The sequence below is a fragment of the Phyllopteryx taeniolatus genome, chromosome 9 (genome assembly GCF_024500385.1).
Source record: "Phyllopteryx taeniolatus isolate TA_2022b chromosome 9, UOR_Ptae_1.2, whole genome shotgun sequence".
Taxonomy (NCBI): Eukaryota; Metazoa; Chordata; class Actinopteri; order Syngnathiformes; family Syngnathidae; genus Phyllopteryx; species Phyllopteryx taeniolatus.
Window position 1 is genome coordinate 6,981,641 of NC_084510.1, and position 13,184 is coordinate 6,994,824.

The 13,184-nt window shown below is 42.2% G+C and overlaps 1 protein-coding gene across 15 annotated transcripts in view; it reads left to right on the forward strand.

Moving 5' to 3' along the window:
• Positions 1-13,184, forward strand: part of foxp1b (forkhead box P1b) — a 241,910-nt gene that overhangs the window by 26,590 nt on the left and 202,136 nt on the right. For 12 of the 15 annotated variants that reach the window (XR_009790041.1, XM_061783862.1, XM_061783858.1 and 9 more), the window contains exon 3: positions 10,861-10,945. The exons of the other annotated variants lie outside the window; for them this stretch is intronic. The gene's annotated coding sequence lies outside the window, so the exon portion shown is untranslated. The remainder of the gene's footprint in view (positions 1-10,860; positions 10,946-13,184) is intronic. 15 annotated transcript variants of the gene reach the window in all.

The window sequence follows — 13,184 nt, forward strand, 5'->3', positions numbered from 1 at the left end:
AAACATCTGGTGAAATTTTCATGTCAATAGCACATTTGGAAATATATTCGAGAAAAATGGTGACGTGTTAAATACTTATTTCAGCCGCTGTATACAGGACATGAGAACATTTTTACTCCACCAGATTTTATCGGTAGTAGTTCTGCCATGTTATGCATCTATTTTTCCCCTCTTTTGCATGCTCATCCCGCTCATGAAATACACATTTGTTGTGAACTAATATACGATCAGTATCCCCCTCCCCCCGCCCCCTTTGATTGCATAACAACTTCAGAGGTTCATGTTAGGGAGAGGGGGCAAAATGTCAGAACATTAATTCTGAACTGCAAAATGCTTGTAGCTATTCTGGTATTTAATGGAAGGGCATTGGTATATGTTTTTATTGCTGTTGTAGTTTGTGGAATGTTACTGTTGTTGTTTCTGTAATTAATAATAATAATAAAAAAGAATTTGGATTAATGTTAAAAATTCAAGTTGAACAGCTCATAAAGTTGCTTGGCTTTTTCACTGTCACCTTGTAATTGTTTCTGTGTCATAAGCAGGTATCACTAGTGCTGCAAAATGGAAATGCTTTGAGTCATCTCTTTTGGAGAATTGGCTCTCTATCACACTCTGACATTCTTTTAAAAGGGAAAAGGGAGATGAATTTTGCCCATAAAGGCTGTATCACAAGGGCTTTTTATCCTAAATGGCTTGGGGAATTGTTATCTGTGGGAAGTGTGTCCTGCCTCTATCGTGTTCAATCAAGTGTCCACTTAGCTGTGACTAGGAGTAATTGTTCCCAAGTGGGCCACACACTGACCTGTTAATGTCTGCTATGACCCTCTAACCTTGTCAGCACGTCTTGGGGAGGAGTTTAAATCATGTGGATTTCTGTCGTGTCTTTACCCCACCGGGTCAAGTGGGCATCGGCCCAGAAAGACCACTCTCTTGTAATTGTTCCCAGCACCATGGGTTAGTTCAGGGTGTTCCTAAAGATCAACACTTATTAGGTGTGTTACTGGGAGTGGTGTTATTTAACAGGTCAAGCCATAGATCCGATGCAATACCAATGTCATTCAATGCAGTCACAGCAACTGATGTTTATGGATTATAACTTTTTCGTTCGCTCAAACCAAAGTATGACGTTGAAAGGGGGGATCTACGGTGCATTCCAAATTATTATTCAAATCTTCTTCTTCTTCTTTTCCTTTCGGCTTGTCCCGTTAGGGGTCGCCACAGCGCGTCATCCTTTTCCATGAGAGCCTATCTCCTGCATCCTCCTCTCGAACACCAACTGCCATCATGTCTTCCCTCACGACATCCATCAACCTTCTCTTTGGTCTTCCTCTAGCTCTCTTGCCTGGCAGATCCATCCTCATCATCCTTCTACCAATATACTCACTCTCTCTCCTCTGGACGTGTCCAAACCATTGAAGTCTGCTCTCTCTAACTTTGTCTCCAAAACATCGAACCTTGGCTGTCCCTCTGATGAGCTCATTTCTAATTTTATCCAACCTGGTCACTCCGAGAGCGAACCTCAACATCTTCATTTCCGCCACCTCCAACTCTGCTTCCTGTTTTCTCTTCAGTGCCACTGTCTCTAATCCATAAATCATGGCTGGTCTCACCACTGTTTTATAAACTTTGCCCTTCATCCTAGCAGAGACTCTTCTGTCACATAACACACCTGACACCTTCCTCCACCCGTTCCAACCTGCTTGGACCCGTTTCTTCACTTCCTGACCACACTCACCATTGCTCTGGACGGTTGACCCCAAGTATTTAAAGTCCTCTACCCTTGCCATCTCTTCTCCCTGTAGCCTCATTCTTCCCCCACCACCCCTCTCATTCATGCACATATATTCTGTTTTACTTCAGCTAATCTTCATTCCTCTTCTTTCCAGTGCATGCCTCCATCTTTCTAACTGTTCCTCCAGCTGCTCCCTGCTTTCACTGCAGATCACAATGTCATCTGCAAACATCATGGTCCACGGGGATTCCAGTCTAACCTCATCTGTCAGCCTATCCATCACCACTGCAAAAAGGAAGGGGCTCAGGGCTGATCCCTGATGCAGTCCCACGTCCACCTTAAATTCTTCTGTCACACCGACAGCACACCTCACCGCTGTTCTGCTGCCCTCGTACATGTCCTGTATTATTCTAACATACTTCTCTGCCACTCCAGACTTCCGCATGCAGTACCACAGTTCCTCTCTGGGTACTCTGTCATAGGCTTTCTCTAGATCTACAAAGACACAATGTAGCTCCTTCTGACCTTCTCTGTACTTTTCCATCAACATCCTCAAGGCAAATAATGCATCTGTGGTACTCTTTCTAGGCATGAAACCATACTGTTGCTCGCAAATACTCACTTCTGTCCTGAGTCTAGCCTCCACTACTCTTTCCCATAACTTCATTGTGTGGCTCATCAACTTTATTCCTCTATAGTTGCCACAGCTCTGCACATCACCTTTGTTCTTAAAAATGGGCACCAGTACACTTTTCCTCCATTCCTCAGGCATCTTCTCACGCACTAGAATTCTATTGAACAAGCTGGTCAAAAACTCCACAGCCACCTCTCCTAGATGCTTCCATACCTCCACAGGAATGTCATCAGGACCAACTGCCTTTCCATTTTTCATTCTCTTTAATGCCTTTCTAACTTCCCCCTTACAAATCATTGCCACTTCCTGGTCCACCACACTTGCCTCTTCTACTCTCCCTTCTCTATCATTTTCCTCATTCATCAACTCCTCGAAGTATTCTTTCCATCTACCTAGCACACTGCTGGCACCAGTCAACATATTTCCATCTCTATCCTTAATCACCCTAACCTGCTGCAGATCCTTCCCATCTCTATCCCTCTGTCTGGCCAGCCTGTATAGATCCTTTTCTCCTTCTTTAGTGTCCAACCTGCCATACATGTCATCATATGCCTCTTGTTTTGCCTTTGCCACCTCTATCTTTGCCCTGTGTCGCATCACAATGTATTCCTTTCGCCTCTCCTCGGTCCTCTCAGTGTCCCACTTCTTCTTAGCTAACCGTTTTCCTTGTATGATTTCCTGTACTGTGAGGTTCCACCACCAAGTCTCCTTCTCTCCTTTCCTGCCAGAAGATACACCAAGTACTCTCCTGCCTGCTTCTCTGATCACCTTGGCTGCAGTGGTCCAGTCTTCTGGAAGCTCTTCCCGTCCACCGAGAGCCTGTATCACCTCTTCCCGAAAAGCTGCACAACACTCGTCCTGTCTCAGCTTCCACCACATGGTTCTCTTCTCTGCCTTTGTCTTCCTAATTTTCCTCCCCACCACCAGAGTCATCTTACACACCACCATCCTATGCTGTCTAGCCACACTCTCCCCTACCACTACCTTACAGTTGGTAACCTCCTTCAGATTACATCGTCTGCACAAGATGTAATCCACCTGTGTGCTTCTACCTCCGCTCTTGTAGGTCACCCTATGTTCGTGCCTCTTCTGGAAAAAAAGTCTTCACTACAGCCATTTGCATCCTTGTTGCAAAGTCTACCACCATCTGTCCCTCCAAGTGCCTTTCGTGGATGCCGTACTTACCCTTCACTTCTTCATCACCCCTATTACCTTCACCAACATGTCCATTACAATCTGCACCAATTACGACTCTCTCTCTGTCTGGGATGCTCAGAACTACATCATCTAGCTCCTTCCAGAATTTCTCTTTCACCTCTAGGTCACATCCTACCTGTGGGGCATAGCCACTAATCACATTACACATAACACCCTCAATTTCAAATTTCAGCCTCATCACTCGATCTGATACTCTTTTCACCTCCAAGACATTCTTAGCCAACTCTTCTTTTAAAATAACCCTGACTCCATTTCTCTTCCCATCTACACCATGGTAAAATAATTTAAACCCTGCCCCTAAACTTCTAGCCTTCCTGCCTTTCCACCTGGTCTCCTGGACACACAATATATCAACCTTTCTCCTAATCATCATGTCAACCAACTCCCGAGATTTTCCTGTCATAGTCCCAACATTCAAAGTCCCCACATTCAGTTCTAGGCTCTGTGTTTTCCTCTTCTCTTTCTGCCGAAGAACCCGCTTTCCACCTCTTCTTCTTCTTCTTTGACTTCGACCCACAGTAGCTGAATTTCCAACAGCGCCCTGCAGGTTGACGGCGCCGGTGGCGGACGTTGTTAACCCGGGCCACGACCGATCCGGTATGGAATTATTTGGATGAACGCTCATATTTGTTTGGCAAGGTTTTAAGCCGGATGCCCTTCCTGACGCAACCCTCTGCATTTATCCGGGCTTGGGACCGGCCTACAGTTTGCACTGACTTGTGCCCCCCATAGGGCTGCATTCCAAATTATTATTCAAATAATAGTTCCTAAATAGTTGTATAAATGACAGTCCGCATAATTTTCAGTCATCAACTGTCAGAATATAATTCAAATGTTTTGAACAAACCTCCCAATGATAACAGTATTTATTTAATCTTTTTTATATAAAAAAAAAAAAAAAAACTTAAAATGCACTGTTCTTGAGTTTCAAGACAAAGAAGTGAAAATAGTCACTGGATTTGCAACATTAGGAGGTCATATTAACTAAAATCAAAAGCAATTTCATTCGAAAACATAAGTCAAGTTACATTTTAACACGGGGCCCTCCTTATTTGACAACAGCTTCACAATTTTTACATGAAGTAACTTGAGTTTTTGGAGAGCTTCTGCTTGAATTTGTTTGAGATGATGCATTCTCATGCTTGAAAGATGATTTTGTTAATGAAAACACAGTTCTTCTTTTGGCACCCTGGAAGATAGTGGTCTGTCAGAAACTTCACATACTTTTCATAGGTCATTTTTACACCTTCAGGGACTCTAAAGGGTCCGACAGGCTCGCTCCCTGGCATGTCTCTGGCTAAATACAATATGTACAATGTGTGTTTTTAGAGAGTTTCTTCTTGAATATCTTTGCAGGATGTCAGAATAGCCTCCCAGAGCTGCCGTTTGGATGTCAACTGCCTGCCATTCTCAACGATCTTTTGCTTGAGGATGCTTCAAAGGTTCTCAGTAGGGTTGAGGTCAGGGGAGGGTGGGGCCACAACATGACTTTCTCCTTTTTATCACAATGTGAGTTGGATTGGACCCAAGAGCAGGCTGAGGCGGAGGGATTAGATTTTGAATAGTTTATTCCAGGTTGACACGGGGTAAGGATATCTGAGGCGGGGGCTGGACCGGCAGGGAAGCGGGAACGGGAGCAGGTGGAGTGGCTTGGCGGCCCAGCTGGAGCAGGTAGCGAGGCGAGGAGGGCACGGGAGGAACGCTGGATACGGTAAAGAACACAATCGGGTGAATACAGTAGCGGGTCGTAGGATAGTTACTGTCATACCACAAAAACCTGGAAGTACAAGAGTCGGCCGGTGAGTCACAGAAAAGTGTCAATACTCAGGCGACGGCTGTAGAACTTGACAGGCTTTAAATGTAGGCAGTAATCAGTGTTGCTTGAAGACAGGTGCGCTGCACAGGTGATCCTGATTGCTAGGGAGACAGAGGGGGAAAGGGAGAGACAAGGTACATGGCGCCACACAAGCCCCAAATGAGGAACTGCAGGGCATGGATCATGACAGTACCTCCCTCTCAACGGACGCCCCCTGGCGTCCTACCAGGTTTCCATGGGTCTCTAAAAAGGGAGTCGTCCAATATGACCTCGTGTGAAATCAAGGATCGTTCTTCCTGGCCATATCACTCCCAGTCCACCAAAAATTTAAATCCTCTGAGACAGACAGGGGAGAGGGAGAGACAAGGCACACGGCGCCACCCAAGCTCCAAAAGAGGAACTGCAGGGCATGAATCATGACACTTTTATGCCTATAGCAGCAATTGATGCAGAGGTATACTCTGCAGTATGAAATTGTCCACTAATGAGTGCAGTTAAAGCCTGCATGGTCCAGATGGATGGACTAGTGGATGGTTGGTGGAAGGCCACCGTGTCCCAACAAGGCTGTGATGTTGGCAGGGAGGTGGCGAACCTGCGGATTCATGTATTTGGCCGGAAACATGCCGTGGAGAGAGTTTGTCGGCCCGTTTAGCGTCCCTGAATGTGTGAAAATGACCTGAAAAGTATGTGGACTTCCTGATTTCTTTCATGATACCAAAACAAGAACCATGCTTTCATTAACAAAATCATCTTCAAGCATGACAATGCACCATCTGTAAGATATTCAAGCAGAAACTTTCCTAAAATTCACAAGTTTAATAGTCGTCAGAAGGGTTCCTATGTCAAAATGTAACTTGACTTATGTTTTTGATTGAAATAGCTTTTGATTTAATTAAATATGATGTAATACTGCAAATTCAATAGACTATGACTTTTTAGTTCTTTAAAACATGTCAAATATTACTTTTTTGTGCATAATTAAGAACACTGCATTCCCCCCCCCCCCAAAAAAAATAATTGTCATTGGAATGTTTGCTCAAAACCAGAATTATATTCTGATGGTTGATGACTTCAATATACAACCCCAATTCCAATGCAGTTGGGACATTGTGTTAAACATAAATAAAAACAGAATACAATGATATGCAAATCATGTTCAACCTATATTTAATTGAATACACTAAAAGACAAGATATTTAATGTTCAAACTGATAAACTTTATTGTTTTTAGCAAATAATCATTAACTTAGAATTTTATGGCTGCAACACGTTCTAAAAAAGCTGGGACAGAGTCATGTTTACCACTGTGTTACATCACCTTTTCTTTTAACAACATTCAATAAACGTTTGGGAACTGAGGACACTAATTGTTGAAGCTCTGTAGGTGGAATTCTTTCCCAGTCTTGGTTGATGTACAGCTCCAGCTGTTCAACAGTCCGGGGTCTCAGTTGTCGTATTTTACGCTTCATAATGTGCCATACATTTTCAATGGGAGACAGGTCTGGACTGCAGGCAGACCAGTCTAGTACCCGCACTCTTTTACTACAAAGCCACGCTGTTGTAACACGTGCAGAATGTGGTTTGGCATTGTCTTGCTGAAATAAGCAGGGCGTCCATGAAAAAGACGTTGCTTGGATGGCAGCATGTTTCTCCAAAACCTGTATGTACCTTTCAGCATTAATGGTGCCTTCACAGATGTGTAAGTTACCCATGCCATTGGCACTAACACAGCACCATACCATCACAGATGCTGGCTTTTGAACTTCGCATCCATAGCAGTCCGGATGGTTCTTTTCCTCTTTGTCCCGAAGGACACGACAATTTCCAAAAACAATTTGAAATGTGGATTCGTCGGACCACAGAACACTTTTCCACTTTGCATCAGTCCATCTTAGATGAGCTCTGGCCCAGAGAAGCCGGCGGCGTTTATGGGTGTTGTTGATAAATGGCTTTTGCTTTGCATAGTAGAGTTTCAAGTTGCACTTACGGATGTAGCGCCGAACTCTATTTACTGACATTGGTTTTCTGAAGTGTTCCTGAGCCCATGTGGTGATATCCTTTACACATTGATGTCAGTTTTTGATGCAGTGCCACCTGAGGGATCGAAGGTCACGGGCATTCAATGTTGGTGTTCGGCCTTGCCGCTTACATTCAGTGATTTCTCCAGATTCTCTGAACCTTTTGATGATATTATGGACCGTAGATGATGAAATCCCTAAATTCCTTGCAATTCTACGTTGAGGAACATTGTCCTTAAACTGTTCGACTATTTTCTCACGCATTTGTTCACAAAGAGGTGAAACTTGCCCCATCTTTGCTTGTGAATGACTGAGCAATTCAGGGAAGCTCCTTTTATACCCAATCATGGCACCCACCTGTTCCCAATTTGCCTGTTCACCTGTGGGATGTTCCAAACAGGTTTTGATGAGCATTCCTCAACTTTCTCAGTCTTTTTTGCCACCTGTCCCAGCTTTTTTGGAACGTGTTGCAGCCATAAAATTCAAAGTTAATGATTATTTGCTCAAAACATTAAAGTTTATCAGTTTGAACATTAAATATCTTTATAGTGTATTAAATTAAATACAGGTTGAACATGATTTGCAAATCATTGTATTCTGTTTTAACACAACATCCCAACTGCATTGGAAATTGGGGTTGTAGTTGCAGTACCCTGAATATTAAAGTGCCCCAAAACATAAATCCTTTTTTTGTTTTTAAATACATTAAATGTTTGAATATAAGTGCTGAAAATGTGTGCAAAGACAGAGAATAATATAGTACAGAATTGTTGAAATATGGCTTACACTTTTTTAACTTCTAAATTTTCCTGATTTTGTGGGTGGGGCTAAAAACTATGCTCGTGACATCAAGAGATTTGGGCGAATACTTTCCGTCGCCCACTATATACAGTGTAAACACCAAGCGCCCATTTGGTGGAACTGCCACTTCCTCATTCCTAATGGACCCAATTCTACCAGTATAGTGTGCAGTTAGCTATCAAAGTATGCCCTCAACTCAGAAAAAAATTATCTTCCCTGAAGTGTAATGTGTTTGGTCTTATCTGGGCTAACAATGTCTCTGCTGTCTGGCCCCTCGCGCGTTGTGTTGCGATGCAGCAGTGAACCGCACAGGATCCGCCAGACCGCAACCTCACGCCAGCCCGACAGTGGTTGGAGTACACGGCAAAGGTCCTGCGTAATGGCGAAAGGCTTTCAGCCACTCGCATCGTGGGCGAGGAAGAGGAAGGGAAAAAAACAAAACATCTGGCTGTGGCCGCCGAAGGCAGAAAATCGCAGTGCGTGCTCCACGGATGATTCCAAACACACAGCCCCCCTCCCTCCTTGTGGCATGTTGCGGTTGATCAGTCCCTCTTTGGATTAACAGCCCACCCACTGAATTTCAACAGAAACAAAGGGGCAGAATGACTCTCTGCAGCCTGTGAAAGCGTGTGCTATGTGCATCGCTGGCAGGCAGAGGAGCTGCAATAGAAGTACAGTATTTGATTGACAGCTGGAGGCAGGAGTACCGAGCGACACGCCCAGTGTCTTGAAGCTCAAAGAATGTCTTGACCATTTTGAAGCCTGATTTCAAGTACTAAATCAATAATTAATTCATTCATTGTGCGGGTTGTTAACGTTGCTCTTTTCTTTGGTGTGTCGAATTTACAAGACATTTTTTTGGGCCTGTTTTGTGGCATTTTAAAAGAACTCCAACTTCAATGCGCAAAAAAAAAAAACAAAAAAAAAAAAACACTATTTCCTAAATAAAGCTTGTCATCATTTCACGAATAGCATCATGCCAAGAACCCAAAACGCTAGATGGCCTCCATTGCTAACCGTTGTTTAATCCGTCACATTCCTGCTCCTTTGTAAACCCATTGGCCTGTATTTGTATGATGCCACTTTATTTAAGTTGCTGACAATTGCTATCTTGTCTGCACACACTGCAGCGGAACCCAGATCAGGGATGACTATTCTTCTATTTTACCACTGCAAGCGGAATGATTTTAGGAATTTTTATTTTTCTTCAAATCAAGCTTCAGTGCAGCATTCACTGTCACAGTAATATTTACAAACACATCAAAACATAAGCTATTACTGTAATAATGCAAGGACACAAAAGGCTGTGTGAGGCGGTCCTTCTTCAATGTTTTTAAATTGGTTCAATAAAGTAATAACTACCACATCAATTTGAGCACCTGCTGTCATATATTCATTCATTCATTCATCGTCCGTTCCGCTTACCCTCACTCGGGTCGCGGGCGTGCTGGAGCCTATCCCAGCAATCTTTGGGCGAGAGGGAGTCCACTTTTTTATTGATCCAAGGTGAAGGGACATCACCAACGAAGAACATGCACTTTTGATGGACTTGTAAATACAGTTGTGTATCCATAAATCCATGGGGTATGGCCGCCTGTCGGGATCAACATATTTTTGGAAGTACTGACAAGCATGCAGCCGAGTAATCAGAAGGGTGTTATCTTGGGCCAATCACAGGCCCAAGAATGTGGACAGGCTGTGGAAACATGGGTACAAACAGGGATGGTTGAATTCCTCTCTGGTGAATTATGAAGAGTTGGGACGTTGGACTTTGTTTTGTTGTTTGTCTGGTTGAAAACCTACCCAGTGAAACCAAGGCATGTTTTTGCCATAGAAAATGCCAATTAACCTGTGATGTTTAGACTTTGTACTTTAACTAATTCACTTCACTGCCTCATTTCCATGATTTGAACTCGATTCTGCAACAAGTAGAGTTTTGTCATCACTTGTTTAGCTGGCCATGATCGAGTGTCCTGGTAAATTATTTAATAAAAAAAAAATCACCAGGTTGTCCCTTTTTTTGTAGTACATTAAATCAATGTCTCTAATATTATGTAAGTCACTGAATTGTGGGAGCACATACATCAGTGTCCGTATTAGTCAAACTATCGTGATATTATTTTGTTATTGCAGCTATCCGGATTTGTTATTCTTTTTACATATATGTTCAAATCAAAAAAATTTAACTATCTTCAATAGTTATTTTATCAATCTTTAAAAGCACAGCAATGTCAAGTGACATTTGACACACAGCATCTGATCACACAGCTATATGCAAAATAGTGTGTGGTCTGCATCAAAAAATAAATAAATGGTATGAGTAATTTTGTGGCATTCCATTGTCTTACAGTGAGGTATGAATCAGTTTCTGTGATTAAAATAACCCTTGTTGCTAAAATTGTTTTGATAAGCTGCTTCTGATGTCACAATAATTATGCATGGTGGCCAGGAATCGGTGTGCCACAATTTGTCAAATAGTAGTGACAAAAGATCATGTTTAATTTTGCTCTTTTATATGTAATTTCTAGGCTCAGTAAAGTACTGTAGGGGTTTCCCCCACCTTTTTTACTTCCTGTTTGTAATTGTTGTATCGCTTCCTTCCCTCCTTTCTCCTTTCTCTCTCTGTATTGTGTCCTCTTAGAAGTGTCAATGTTCTTGGACAAAGACAGAAAACTCATTTCTGATTGGAGGAATGAGTACCTTGAAATTCAGCACATGTGAGTTGGGTATGTAACAAGTAGCCTACTCTTCTTTCTAACAGGAATGGATTTAGATTTAAATTGACTGATTACTGATGTTTTTTGTTAACCAGGTGTCTGGTTTTTTTCTGTTATTTTCTATAAACCTCTCAATGTATGCCCATGGCTCAGATTTTTGTTCATATACATTTTTGCCCATTTATAGTAAAATGGTGACCGAAAAGCTGGTCAAGCTTAGCACCCCTCCCAAAGGCCGCAAGCAGGCGTACCATTCCAGCAGGATTTATGTGCTCTGTGGCACTGTGTCCATCAGCCGTGTGCGAAAGTTGGTCCGTCGGACTTGGCGGTGTTAGACAGTGGCAACTAACACAAGGATCTCGCCCAGTTATGGGTTACGGATTCAGTTGCTAGGCACTAGCCGGTCCAGTTTGCAGAATTGTTTGACATGCAAATTTGGACCTACGGTGAACAAACTAAGACATTTTGACCACAAAAAGTAAAGCTTTCAGTCAAGATTGCACAAATTTTTTTTCCCACATAAAGCATTAAGTGTGCCTGGTATTGAAAAAAATTTTTGAGTCACCATTACAATGCACTAATGTGTCAAACAGCCAATTGACAGCTAAGGCGTGGATGGTTTGGATAACACATTTTTGGCCCTTGTGATTGCCAAAGTTGCCCGTCCCTGATGTGGATGCACACTATCTGGTATTTATCTTCTAGATATATCCAGTATGGAGATGATGTATGGTGTATGTAAGTTAGCTTTTCAATCAAAATTTCCTTAATTGTCACAAATAAAAGGTAGAAATTGTTTGACATCTCTGATACCCACACTGTCTGCAAGTAATGGGCAGTTATGGGAGCAACCAAAATGAGATTATACAACTTCTGTCTCTAAATCCCCATATCTCCATTTACGTTTATCTTTAGTAATACTTTACTCCCGTAACTATTAGACTAGTAGTTTTTTTTTTTTTTACTTTTGTTGCTACTGAAGGAGAAAATACATTTTGCAGCAATTTATATAAGTATTAATGGCAATGACAACATTTAGACAAATACTGAAGGGATGCTGATTTGTGCTAATCCAAATTGTTAGGGCTTGACAGACATTTGTGTTCCTTTGAGTGCCATTCCAGTTTGTTCCTCTTGTTACCTTCATATGACCTGTGAACCCTTAATGGGTGAACACATTCTGTATTTGGCTCCTTGCTAGCCATGCCGTCAGTTGCTGCTGTCCCCCTGATCAGGAGAAAATGTGACATTTGTGAAAAGTAATGGAATCTGCAATTAAATGTGACTGTGGAGATGAGTCTATCTGCTCCCTTCTTCCCCATGTACTACCTTCTCAGCAGTAAGGGTGCATGTTGGCTCAATGATGAATCCGGCAGCAGGCCTTTCACTATGCCGAGTGTCCCAGTCTCTATGTTTTTGTTTGTTTTTCAGTTAGGCTTTATTAGCCTCACCCGTTTCTGGCTCTTGCATAAAATGTCTGTTATGAATATCTCCATTAAAAAAAATAAAATAAAAATACTTTAAAGAATACCATTTGAATTAGAGACTATAACATTGCTCCTGATTAAATTACTAATGGGCTGTGTAGCATATCTTTTCTCTCAATAGATTTGTGTTCCAGTTAAACATGTTTTTAAGAGCTAGTCTAAGTGAGAAAGCAGCATTGGTCAGATTAATGCATGGATGAGAAGAGGGTCATATCTTTCTGCTCCTTTTGCACGGCTGCCCCGCCATGACACTTTAATGCCTCATTTGTAGGCTCTGGTCAATGGCTTGAGTTTGTGATCTGTTACCATAAAAGGCAGCTTTGCTCTCTCTGCTGATGGGGCACTTATTTGTGGGTACTACCACTCCCCCTCTATGGGCTGTCTATATAGGAGGACATGTATCTAGTGGATAGTTAGATTGGTGTGAAAAAGTGTTTGCCCCCGTCCTGATTTTTTTATTTTTTTTTGCATGTTTGTCACACTTAAATGTTTCCCATCATCAAACAAATTTAAATATTAGTCAAGACAACATGAGTAGACACAAAATACAGTTTTGAAATGTTTTTTTTATTATTAAGGGAGGAAAAAAATCCAAACCTACATGGCTCTGTGTGAAAATGTGATTGCCTCCTAAACCTAATTGGTTGCGCCACCCTCTGTAGCAACAACTGCAATCAAGAGTGTGCGATAACTTGAAATGAGTCTTTTACAGCGCTGTGGAGGAATTTTGGCCCACTCATCTTTGCAGAATTGTTTTAATT